Here is a 10543-nt window from a genome sequence, read left to right as displayed (position 1 = left end):
TCTCCTGTTACAGACATACACCACATTAACAGGATGAATCACCAGGAACCTCTCCTGTCAGCTCCTGTTACAGACATACACCACATTAACAGGATGAATCACCAGGAACCTCTCCTGTTACAGACATACACCACATTAACAGGATGAATCACCAGGAACCTCTCCTGTTACAGACATACACCACATCCTGTCAGCTACTGGAGAGGACATAAATACAAAATAAACATCCTGATCCTTTAGTCAACAGTTAAATTTAACAAATGCTGTTGCATTATTAGTTTATATGACATGTGAAAAGTGGCAACCACCAATCCGTACCCTGCTTCTCCTGGCAACCACCAATCCTTACCCTGCTTCTCCTGGCAACCACCAATCCGTACCCTGCTTCTCCTGGCAACCACCAATCCTTACCCTGCTTCTCCTGGCAACCACCAATCTGTACCCTGCTTCTCCTGGCAATCACCAATCCCTACCCTGCTTCTCCTGGCAACCACCAATCCTTACCCTGCTTCCCCTGGCAACCACCAATCCGTACCCTGCTTCTCCTGGCAACCACCAATCCGTACCCTGCTTCTCCTGGCAACCACCAATCCGTACCCTGCTTCTCCTGGCAACCACCAATCCGTACCCTGCTTCTCCTGGCAACCACCAATCCGTACCCTGCTTCTCCTGGAAACCACCAATCCTTACCCTGCTTCTCCTGGCAACCACCAATCCGTACCCTGCTTCTCCTGGCAACCACCAATAGATTAATGTGTGTGTGTTTGTGTGTGTTTGTGTGTACTGACCGCCTCTTGTAGACAGACCCTCCGTAGCTCAGCCAGTCTGGTATTCAGTAGAGTTTGTAGACTGCTTCTCCTCTCTCGTAGTTGTGTCATCCTGTCAACACGCTGCTCACCTCCCTCCTGGCCGCCACCCAGCAGGTCTCCACAACACATCAGGAAGAAAATGACATGTTAAGTGTCGATCAAACATGACTAAATGAGGTATAAAGAATAATGTTTTATTTCCTCACCAGGCACTGAGATGAGATGACCTTTAACCTCCATGTCAGGTGTGTCCCATGCGACCCCACTGCTCTCAGTGTATCCCAACAGATCACTCACCTAGAGAAGGAGAGGGAGGATGAGGCGGCAGGTAGCTTAGTGGGTAAGAGCGTTGTGCCAGTAACCGAAAGGTCGCTGGTTCTAATCCCCGAGCCGACTAGGTGAAAAATCTGCCGATGTGCCCTTAAGCAAGGCACTTAACCCTAATTGCTCATGTAAGTCGCTCTGGATAAGAGCGTCTGCTAAATGACTAAAAATGTAAAAAAATGATAACACAACATGTTAGAGTGATGGACTAGGGCAGCTGTTAGAGTGATGGACCAGGGCAGCTGTTAGAGTGATGGACCAGGGGCAGCTGTTAGAGTGATGGACCAGGGGCAGCTGTTAGAGTGATGGACCAGGGGCAGCTGTTAGAGTGATGGACCAGGCCAGCTGTTAGAGTGATGGACCAGGGGACCAGGGCAGCTGTTAGAGTGATGGACCAGGGGCAGCTGTTAGAGTGATGGACCAGGAGCAGCTGTTAGAGTGATGGACCAGGGGACCAGGGCAGCTGTTAGAGTGATGGACCAGGGGCAGCTGTTAGAGTGATGGACCAGGGGCAGCTGTTAGAGTGATGGACCAGGGCAGCTGTTAGAGTGATGGACCAGGGGCAGCTGTTAGAGTGATGGACCAGGAGCAGCTGTTAGAGTGATGGACCAGGGGACCAGGGCAGCTGTTAGAGTGATGGACCAGGGCAGCTGTTAGAGTGATGGACCAGGGCAGCTGTTAGAGTGATGGACCAGGGGACCAGGGCAGCTGTGATGGACCATCACAGCTGTTAGAGTGATGGACCAGGGGCAGCTGTTAGAGTGATGGACCAGGGGCAGCTGTTAGAGTGATGGACCAGGAGCAGCTGTTAGAGTGATGGACCAGGGGACCAGGGCAGCTGTTAGAGTGATGGACCAGGGCAGCTGTTAGAGTGATGGACCAGGGCAGCTGTTAGAGTGATGGACCAGGGGACCAGGGCAGCTGTGATGGACCATCACAGCTGTTAGAGTGATGGACCAGGGCAGATGTGCGTCTGCTGGTCTTCGTTCTTTTTTTCAAACCAGCGTCTGGTTTAGACGTGTGAAACCAGGTGTGTGAATTCAATACCAGGTAGAATACAGAATCCCTGAGGACCCTGACCCTGTGATGGAGTGTGATTACAGCATACAGTAGCTGAGGTGAAAAGGACCACGGTCTTTGTACCTCCCAGTTGTAGCTGTAGTCCTGTGTGCTGATGCAGTGGTTTGGGCTTGTTGCCAGGCAACAGTGGTTTGGGTTTGTTGCCAGGCAACAGTGATTTTGGGCTTGTTGTACTGCTGCAGTGGTTTGGGCTTGTTGCCAGGCAACACTACACTAACTGCTGACTGGGCTGTATTCAGCACAATGCTGCAGTACTGATACAGGCCTGACGGGGGCGCCACTCAACAGTACTGATACAGGCCTGACGGGGGCGCCACTCAACAGTACTGGTACAGGCCTGACGGTGGAGCCACTCAACAGTACTGGTACAGGCCTGACGGGGGCGCCACTCAACAGTGCTGATACAGGCCTGACGGTGGAGCCACTCAACAGTACTGGTACAGGCCTGACGGGGGCGCCACTCAACAGTACTGATACAGGCCTGACGGGGGCGCCACTCAACAGTACTGATACAGGCCTGACGGGGGCGCCACTCAACAGTACTGATACAGGCCTGACGGGGCGCCACTCAACAGTACTGATACAGGCCTGACGGGCGCCACTCAACAGTACTGATACAGGCCTGACGGGGCGCCACTCAACAGTACTGATACAGGCCTGACGGGGCGCCACTCAACAGTGCTGGTACAGGCCTGACGGGGCGCCACTCAACAGTGCTGGTACAGGCCTGACGGGGGCGCCACTCAACAGTGCTGGTACAGGCCTGACGGGGCGCCACTCAACAGTACTGATACAGGCCTGACGGGGCGCCACTCAACAGTACTGATACAGGCCTGACGGGGCGCCACTCAACAGTACTGATACAGGCCTGACGGGGCGCCACTCAACAGTACTGATACAGGCCTGACGGGGCGCCACTCAACAGTGCTGGTACAGGCCTGACGGGGCGCCACTCAACAGTGCTGGTACAGGCCTGACGGGGCGCCACTCAACAGTGCTGGTACAGGCCTGACGGGGCGCCACTCAACAGTGCTGGTACAGGCCTGACGGGGCGCCACTCAACAGTACTGATACAGGCCTGACGGGGCGCCACTCAACAGTACTGATACAGGCCTGACGGGGCGCCACTCAACAGTGCTGATACAGGCCTGACGGGGCGCCACTCAACAGTGCTGGTACAGGCCTGACGGGGCGCCACTCAACAGTGCTGGTACAGGCCTGACGGGGCGCCACTCAACAGTGCTGGTACAGGCCTGACGGGGGCGCCACTCAACAGTGCTGGTACAGGCCTGACGGGGGCGCCACTCAACAGTGCTGGTACAGGCCTGACGGGGGCGCCACTCAACAGTGCTGGTACAGGCCTGACGGGGGCGCCACTCAACAGTGCTGATACAGGCCTGACGGGGGAGCCACTCAACAGTACTGATACAGACCTGACGGGGGCGCCACTCAACAGTACTGATACAGGCCTGACGGGGCGCCACTCAACAGTACTGATACAGGCCTGACGGGGCGCCACTCAACAGTACTGATACAGGCCTGACGGGGGCGCCACTCAACAGTACTGGTACAGGCCTGACGGGGGCGCCACTCAACAGTACTGGTACAGGCCTGACGGGGCGCCACTCAACAGTACTGATACAGGCCTGACGGGGCGCCACTCAACAGTGCTGGTACAGGCCTGACGGGGCGCCACTCAACAGTGCTGGTACAGGCCTGACGGGGCGCCACTCAACAGTGCTGGTACAGGCCTGACGGGGGCGCCACTCAACAGTGCTGGTACAGGCCTGACGGGGGCGCCACTCAACAGTACTGATACAGGCCTGACGGGGGCGCCACTCAACAGTGCTGGTACAGGCCTGACGGGGGCGCCACTCAACAGTGCTGGTACAGGCCTGACGGGGGCGCCACTCAACAGTGCTGGTACAGGCCTGACGGGGCGCCACTCAACAGTGCTGGTACAGGCCTGACGGGGCGCCACTCAACAGTGCTGGTACAGGCCTGACGGGGGCGCCACTCAACAGTGCTGGTACAGGCCTGACGGGGCGCCACTCAACAGTGCTGATACAGGCCTGACGGGGGAGCCACTCAACAGTACTGATACAGACCTGACGGGGCGCCACTCAACAGTACTGATACAGGCCTGACGGGGCGCCACTCAACAGTACTGATACAGGCCTGACGGGGCGCCACTCAACAGTACTGATACAGGCCTGACGGGGCGCCACTCAACAGTACTGGTACAGGCCTGACGGGGGCGCCACTCAACAGTACTGGTACAGGCCTGACGGGGGCGCCACTCAACAGTACTGATACAGGCCTGACGGGGGCGCCACTCAACAGTGCTGGTACAGGCCTGACGGGGGCGCCACTCAACAGTGCTGGTACAGGCCTGACGGGGCGCCACTCAACAGTGCTGGTACAGGCCTGACGGGGCGCCACTCAACAGTGCTGGTACAGGCCTGACGGGGCGCCACTCAACAGTGCTGATACAGGCCTGACGGGGGAGCCACTCAACAGTACTGATACAGGCCTGACGGGGGCGCCACTCAACAGTACTGATACAGGCCTGACGGGGGCGCCACTCAACAGTACTGATACAGGCCTGACGGGGCGCCACTCAACAGTACTGATACAGGCCTGACGGGGCGCCACTCAACAGTACTGGTACAGGCCTGACGGGGCGCCACTCAACAGTACTGGTACAGGCCTGACGGGGGCGCCACTCAACAGTACTGATACAGGCCTGACGGGGGCGCCACTCAACAGTACTGGTACAGGCCTGACGGGGCGCCACTCAACAGTGCTGGTACAGGCCTGACGGGGGCGCCACTCAACAGTACTGATACAGGCCTGACGGTGGAGCCATTCAACAGTACTGATACAGGCCTGACGGGGGCGCCACTCAACAGTACTGGTACAGGCCTGACGGGGGAGCCACTCAACAGTACTGGTACAGGCCTGACGGGGGAGCCACTCAACAGTACTGGTACAGGCCTGACGGTGGCGCCACTCAACAGTACTGATACAGGCCTGACGGGGACGCCACTCAACAGTACTGATACAGGCCTGACGGGGGCGCCACTCAACAGTACTGATACAGGCCTGACGGGGCGCCACTCAACAGTACTGATACAGGCCTGACGGGGCGCCACTCAACAGTACTGATACAGGCCTGACGGGGCGCCACTCAACAGTACTGATACAGGCCTGACGGGGGCGCCACTCAACAGTACTGATACAGGCCTGACGGGGGCGCCACTCAACAGTACTGATACAGGCCTGACGGGGGCGCCACTCAACAGTACTGATACAGGCCTGACGGGGGCGCCACTCAACAGTACAGGTACAGGCCTGACGGGGGCGCCACTCAACAGTACTGATACAGGCCTGACGGTGGAGCCACTCAACAGTACTGATACAGGCCTGACGGGGGCGCCACTCAACAGTACTGATACAGGCCTGACGGGGGCGCCACTCAACAGTACTGGTACAGGCCTGACGGGGGCGCCACTCAACAGTACTGGTACAGGCCTGACGGTGGAGCCACTCAACAGTACTGATACAGGCCTGACGGGGGCGCCACTCAACAGTATTCACAGGTAGTGCTCTGTAAAAACAACAACAACAACAACAACAACAACAACAACAACAACACTACATGAGAAACCAGCTCGCTGCCTGCTGCAGTAATGTAGAAGCTGAGGTCGGTCTTGCGAAATAGTTTTTTTTTTGTTCTCAATGAGACAAACCTTTAATAAATAAAGGTTAAAGGACTGTACTGAATCAGAATGATAGCAGCAGAGTGAGAAATGATTCAAAGGTTTTTAGCACAACAGCAAAACACAACAGCAAATACAACAACACTGAATGGTTACAGAGAGGAGTTTTAGAACCAGAATACCCAGTGAAGATGTTGTTGGAGAATAAGGACTGGTGTCAGACTGTCAGGGTTATGATATAGTGTTGAGAGAGAGAGGTAGACTGTCAGGATTATGATATAGGGTAGAGAGAGGTAGACTGTCAGAGTTATGATATAGGGTAGAGAGAGAGAGGTAGACTGTCAGGGTTATGATATAGGGTAGAGAGAGAGAGGTAGACTGTCAGGATTATGATATAGGGTAGAGAGAGTTGAGGTAGACTGTCAGGATTATGATATAGGGTAGAGAGAGAGAGGTAGACTGTCAGGGTTATGATATAGGGTTGAGAGAGAGAGAGGTAGACTGTCAGGATTATGATATAGGGTAGAGAGAGAGGTAGACTGTCAGGATTATGATATAGGGTAGAGAGAGAGAGAGGTAGACTGTCAGGATTATGATATAGGGTAGAGAGAGAGGTAGACTGTCAGGATTATGATATAGGGTAGAGAGAGAGGTAGACTGTCAGGATTATGATATAGGGTAGAGAGAGAGAGGTAGACTGTCAGGGTTATGATATAGTGTTGAGAGAGAGAGGTAGACTGTCAGGATTATGATATATGGTTGTTTTTTCCCTCATCAATCTACACACAATACCCCATAATGACAAAGCAAAAACAGGTTTTTAGAAATGTTTGCTAATTTATTAAAAATAAAAAACAGAAATATCACATTTACATAAGTATTCAGACCCTTTACTAAGTACTTGGTTGAAGCACCTTTGGCAGCGATTACAGCATCGAGTCTTCTTGGGTATGACGCTACAAGCTTGGCACACCTGTATTTGGGGAGTTTCTCCCATTCTTCTCTGCAGATCCTCTCATGCTCTGTCAGGTTGGATGGAGAGTGTTGCTGCACAGCTATTTTCAGGTCTCTCCAGAGATGTTCGATGGGGTTCAAGTGATGGGGCTCTGGCTGGGCCACTCAAGGACATTCAAAGACTTGTCCCGAAGCCACTCCTGCGTTGTCTTGGCTGTGTGCTTAAGGTTGTTGTCCTGTTGGAAGGTGAACCTTCGCTCCAGTCTGAGGTCCTGAGCGCTCTGGAGCAGGTTTTCCATCAAGGATCTCTCTGTACTTTGCTCCGTTCATCTTTCCCTCAATCCTGACTAGTCTCCCTGTCCCTGTCGCTGAAAAACATCCCCAAAGCATGATGCTGCCACCACCATGCTTCACCATAGGGATGGTGCCAGGTTTCCTCCAGACATGACGCTTGGCATTCAGGCCAAAGAGTTCATTCTTGGTTTCATCAGACCAGAGAATCTTGTTTCTCATGATTCTGAGAGTCCTTTCGGTGCCTTTTGGCAAACTCCAAGTGGGCTGTCATGTGCCTTTTACTGAAGAGTGGCTTCCATTGGCCATAAAAGCCTGGAGTGCTGCAGAGATGGTTGTCCTTCTGGAAGGTTCTCCCATCTCCACAGAGGAACTCCAGAGTTCTTTCAGAATGACCATCGGGTTCTTGGTCACCTCCCTGACCAAGGCCCTTCTCCCCCGATTGCTCAGTTTGGCCGGGAAGCCAGCTCTAGGAAGAATCTTGGTGCTTACAAACTTCTTCCATTTAAGAATGATGGAGGCCACTGTGTTCTTGGGGACCTTCAATGCTGCAGAAATGTTTTGGTACCCTTCCTCAGATCTGTGCCTCGACACAATCCTGTCTCTGAGTTCTACGGACAATTCCTTCGACCTCATGGCTTGGTTTTTGCTCTGACATGCACTGTCAACTGTGGGACCTTATATAGACAGGTGTGTGCACCTTTCCAAATCATGTCCAATCAATTTAATTTATCACAGGTGGACTCCAAGTTGTAGAAACATCTCAATTCGAGTCTCATAGCAAAGGATCTGAATACTTACACTACCGGTCAAAAGTTTTAGAACACCCACTCATTCATTTTTTTACATTTTAGTAATTTAGCAGACACTCTTATCCAGAGCGACTTACAGTTAGTGAGTGCATACATTTTCATACTGGCCCACCGTGGGAAACGAACCCACAACCCTGGCGTTGCAAGCACCATGCTCTACCAACTGCGCTACAGGGGACATTCAATGGTTTTTCTTTATTTGTACTATTTTCTACATTGTAGAATAATAGCGAAGACATTAACACTATGAAATAACACATATGGAATCATGTAGTAACCAAAAAAAGTGTTAAACAAATCCAAATATATTTTATATTTGAGATTCTTCAAATAGCCACCCTTTGCCTTGATGACAGCTTTGCACACTCTTGGCATTCTCTCAACCAGCTTCATGAGATAGTCACCTGGAATGCATTTCAATTAACAGGTGTGCCTTCTTAAAAGTTAATTTGTGGAATTAATGCATTTGAGCCAATCAGTTGTGTTGTGAAAATGTGTGTGGGGGGGGGGGGGTATACAGAAGATAGCCCTATTTGGTAAAATACCAAGTCCATATTATGGCAAGAACAGCTCAAATAAGCAAAGAGAAACAACAGTCCATTATTACTTTAAGACATGAAGGTCAGTCAATACGGAAAATGTCAAGAACTTTTAAAGTTTCTTCAAGTGCAGTCGCAAAAAACATCAAGCGCTATGATGAAACTGGCTCTCATGAGGACCGCCACAGGAATGGAAGACCCAGAGTTACCTCTGCTGTAGAGGATAAGTTCATTAGAGTTACCAGCCTCAGAAATTGCAGCCCAAATAAATGCTTCACAGAGTTCAAGTAACAGACACATCTCAACATCAACTGTTCAGAAGAGACTATGTGAATCAGGCCTTCATGGTCGAATTGCTGCAAAGAAACCACCACTAAAGGACACCAATAAGAAGAAGAGACTTGCTTGGGCCAAGAAACACGAGTAATGGACATTAGACCAGTGGAAATGTGTCATTTGGTCTGGAGATTTTTGGTTCCAACCGCCGTGATGATTTTTGGTTCCAACGGATGATCTCCGCATGTGTATTTCCCACAGTAAAGCATGGAGGAGGTGGTGTTATGGTGTGGGGGTGCTTTGCTGGTGACACTGTCTGTGATTTATTTAGAATTCAAGGCACACTTAATCAGCATGGCTACCACAGCATTCTGCAGCGATACGCCATCCCATCTGGTTTGGGCTTAGTGGGACTATCATTTGTTTTTCAACAGGACAATGACCCAACACACCTCCAGGCTGTGTAAGGGCTATTTGACCAAAAAGGAGAGTGATGGAGTGCTGCATCAGATGACCTGGCCTCCACAATCCCCCGACCTCAACCAAATTGAGACGGTTTGGGATGAGTCGGACCGCAGAGTGAAGGAAAAGCAGCCAACAAGTGCTCAGCATATGTGGGAACTCCTTCAAGACTGTTGGAAAAGCATTCCAGATGAAGCTGGTTGAGAGAATGCCAAGAGTGTGCAAAGCTGTCATCAAGGCAAAGGGTGGCTATTTGAAGAATATCAAATATAAAATATATTTTGATTTGTTTAACACTTTTTTGGTTACTACATGATTCCATATGTGTTATTTCATAGTTTTGATGTCTTCACTATTATTCTACAACGTAGAAAATAGTAAAAATAAAGAAAAACCCTTGAATGAGACGGCAGGTATCTTAGTGTTTAAGAGCGTTGTACCAGTAACTGAAAGGTTGCTGGTTCTAATCCCCGAGCCGACTAGGTGAAAAATCTGTCGATGTGCCCTTGAGCAAGGCACTTAACCCTAATTGCGCCTGTAAGTCGCTCTGGATAACAGCGTCTGCTAAATGACTAAAATGTAGGTGTGTCCAAACTTTTGACCGGTACTGTATGTAAATAAAGTATTTATGTTTTTTATTTGTTATAAATTTGCAATAAATGTCTAAAAGCCTGTTATTGCTTTGTCATTATGGGGTAGTGTGTGTAGATTGCTGAAAAAAGATTTAATCAATTTTAGTACAAGGCTGTAACGTAACAAAAATGTGGAAGAAGTCAAGGGGTCTGAATACTTTCCGAAGGCACTGTATATACAGTCACCATAACACAGACCAGACAATCAGAACAGAATAACTAAATAAATGTATCTCTGTGACAATATTATAAAGGACTGACTATAAAGTCATACAAGCTTTATCTTTCTACTTTTCTTTAATCAACACTTCCAACTCACCACTTCCTGTAGAACTCCAGTAAACATTGTGGTTCCGGCAGCTTTTTGTACCCAAGACAATCTAGCAGGATCATTATATCTCTTGGCCAACTAGACTTAGCGTAAACAATGATTATCTGTCCAGCTTGTTTCTGTTGGACAGACCTGACAGGAGAATATGAACTAAGGACAATTCCTTCTCCTCTACAAACTGAAGCTAGGTCTAACCATTCATATAATTACTACAGAGAGAGTGAGAGTAAGAGTGAGAGAAAGAGAGACAAAGGAAGGAGAGAGAGAGAGAGAGAGAGAGAGAGAGAGAGAGAGAGAGAGAGAGAGAGAGA

The 10543-nt window shown here is 50.7% G+C and overlaps 1 long non-coding RNA gene across 1 annotated transcript in view; it reads right to left on the bottom strand.

Annotated features, from left to right (window-relative positions):
* Positions 1 to 799: 799 nt before the first annotated feature.
* LOC123483347 overlaps positions 800 to 10543 on the bottom strand; it is a 68408-nt gene continuing 58664 nt past the window's right edge. Inside the window, exons 2-3 of the long non-coding RNA XR_006658198.1 lie at positions 1016 to 1106; positions 800 to 925 (exon numbers count right to left, since the gene is read on the bottom strand). This is a non-coding gene — a long non-coding RNA (uncharacterized LOC123483347). The remainder of the gene's footprint in view (positions 926 to 1015; positions 1107 to 10543) is intronic.

The sequence above is a fragment of the Coregonus clupeaformis genome, unplaced genomic scaffold (assembly GCF_020615455.1).
Source record: "Coregonus clupeaformis isolate EN_2021a unplaced genomic scaffold, ASM2061545v1 scaf0084, whole genome shotgun sequence".
NCBI classification, from domain to species: Eukaryota; Metazoa; Chordata; class Actinopteri; order Salmoniformes; family Salmonidae; genus Coregonus; species Coregonus clupeaformis.
Note: the sequence above shows the minus strand (reverse complement) of the source record. Positions and strands in the feature narration are given on the sequence as shown.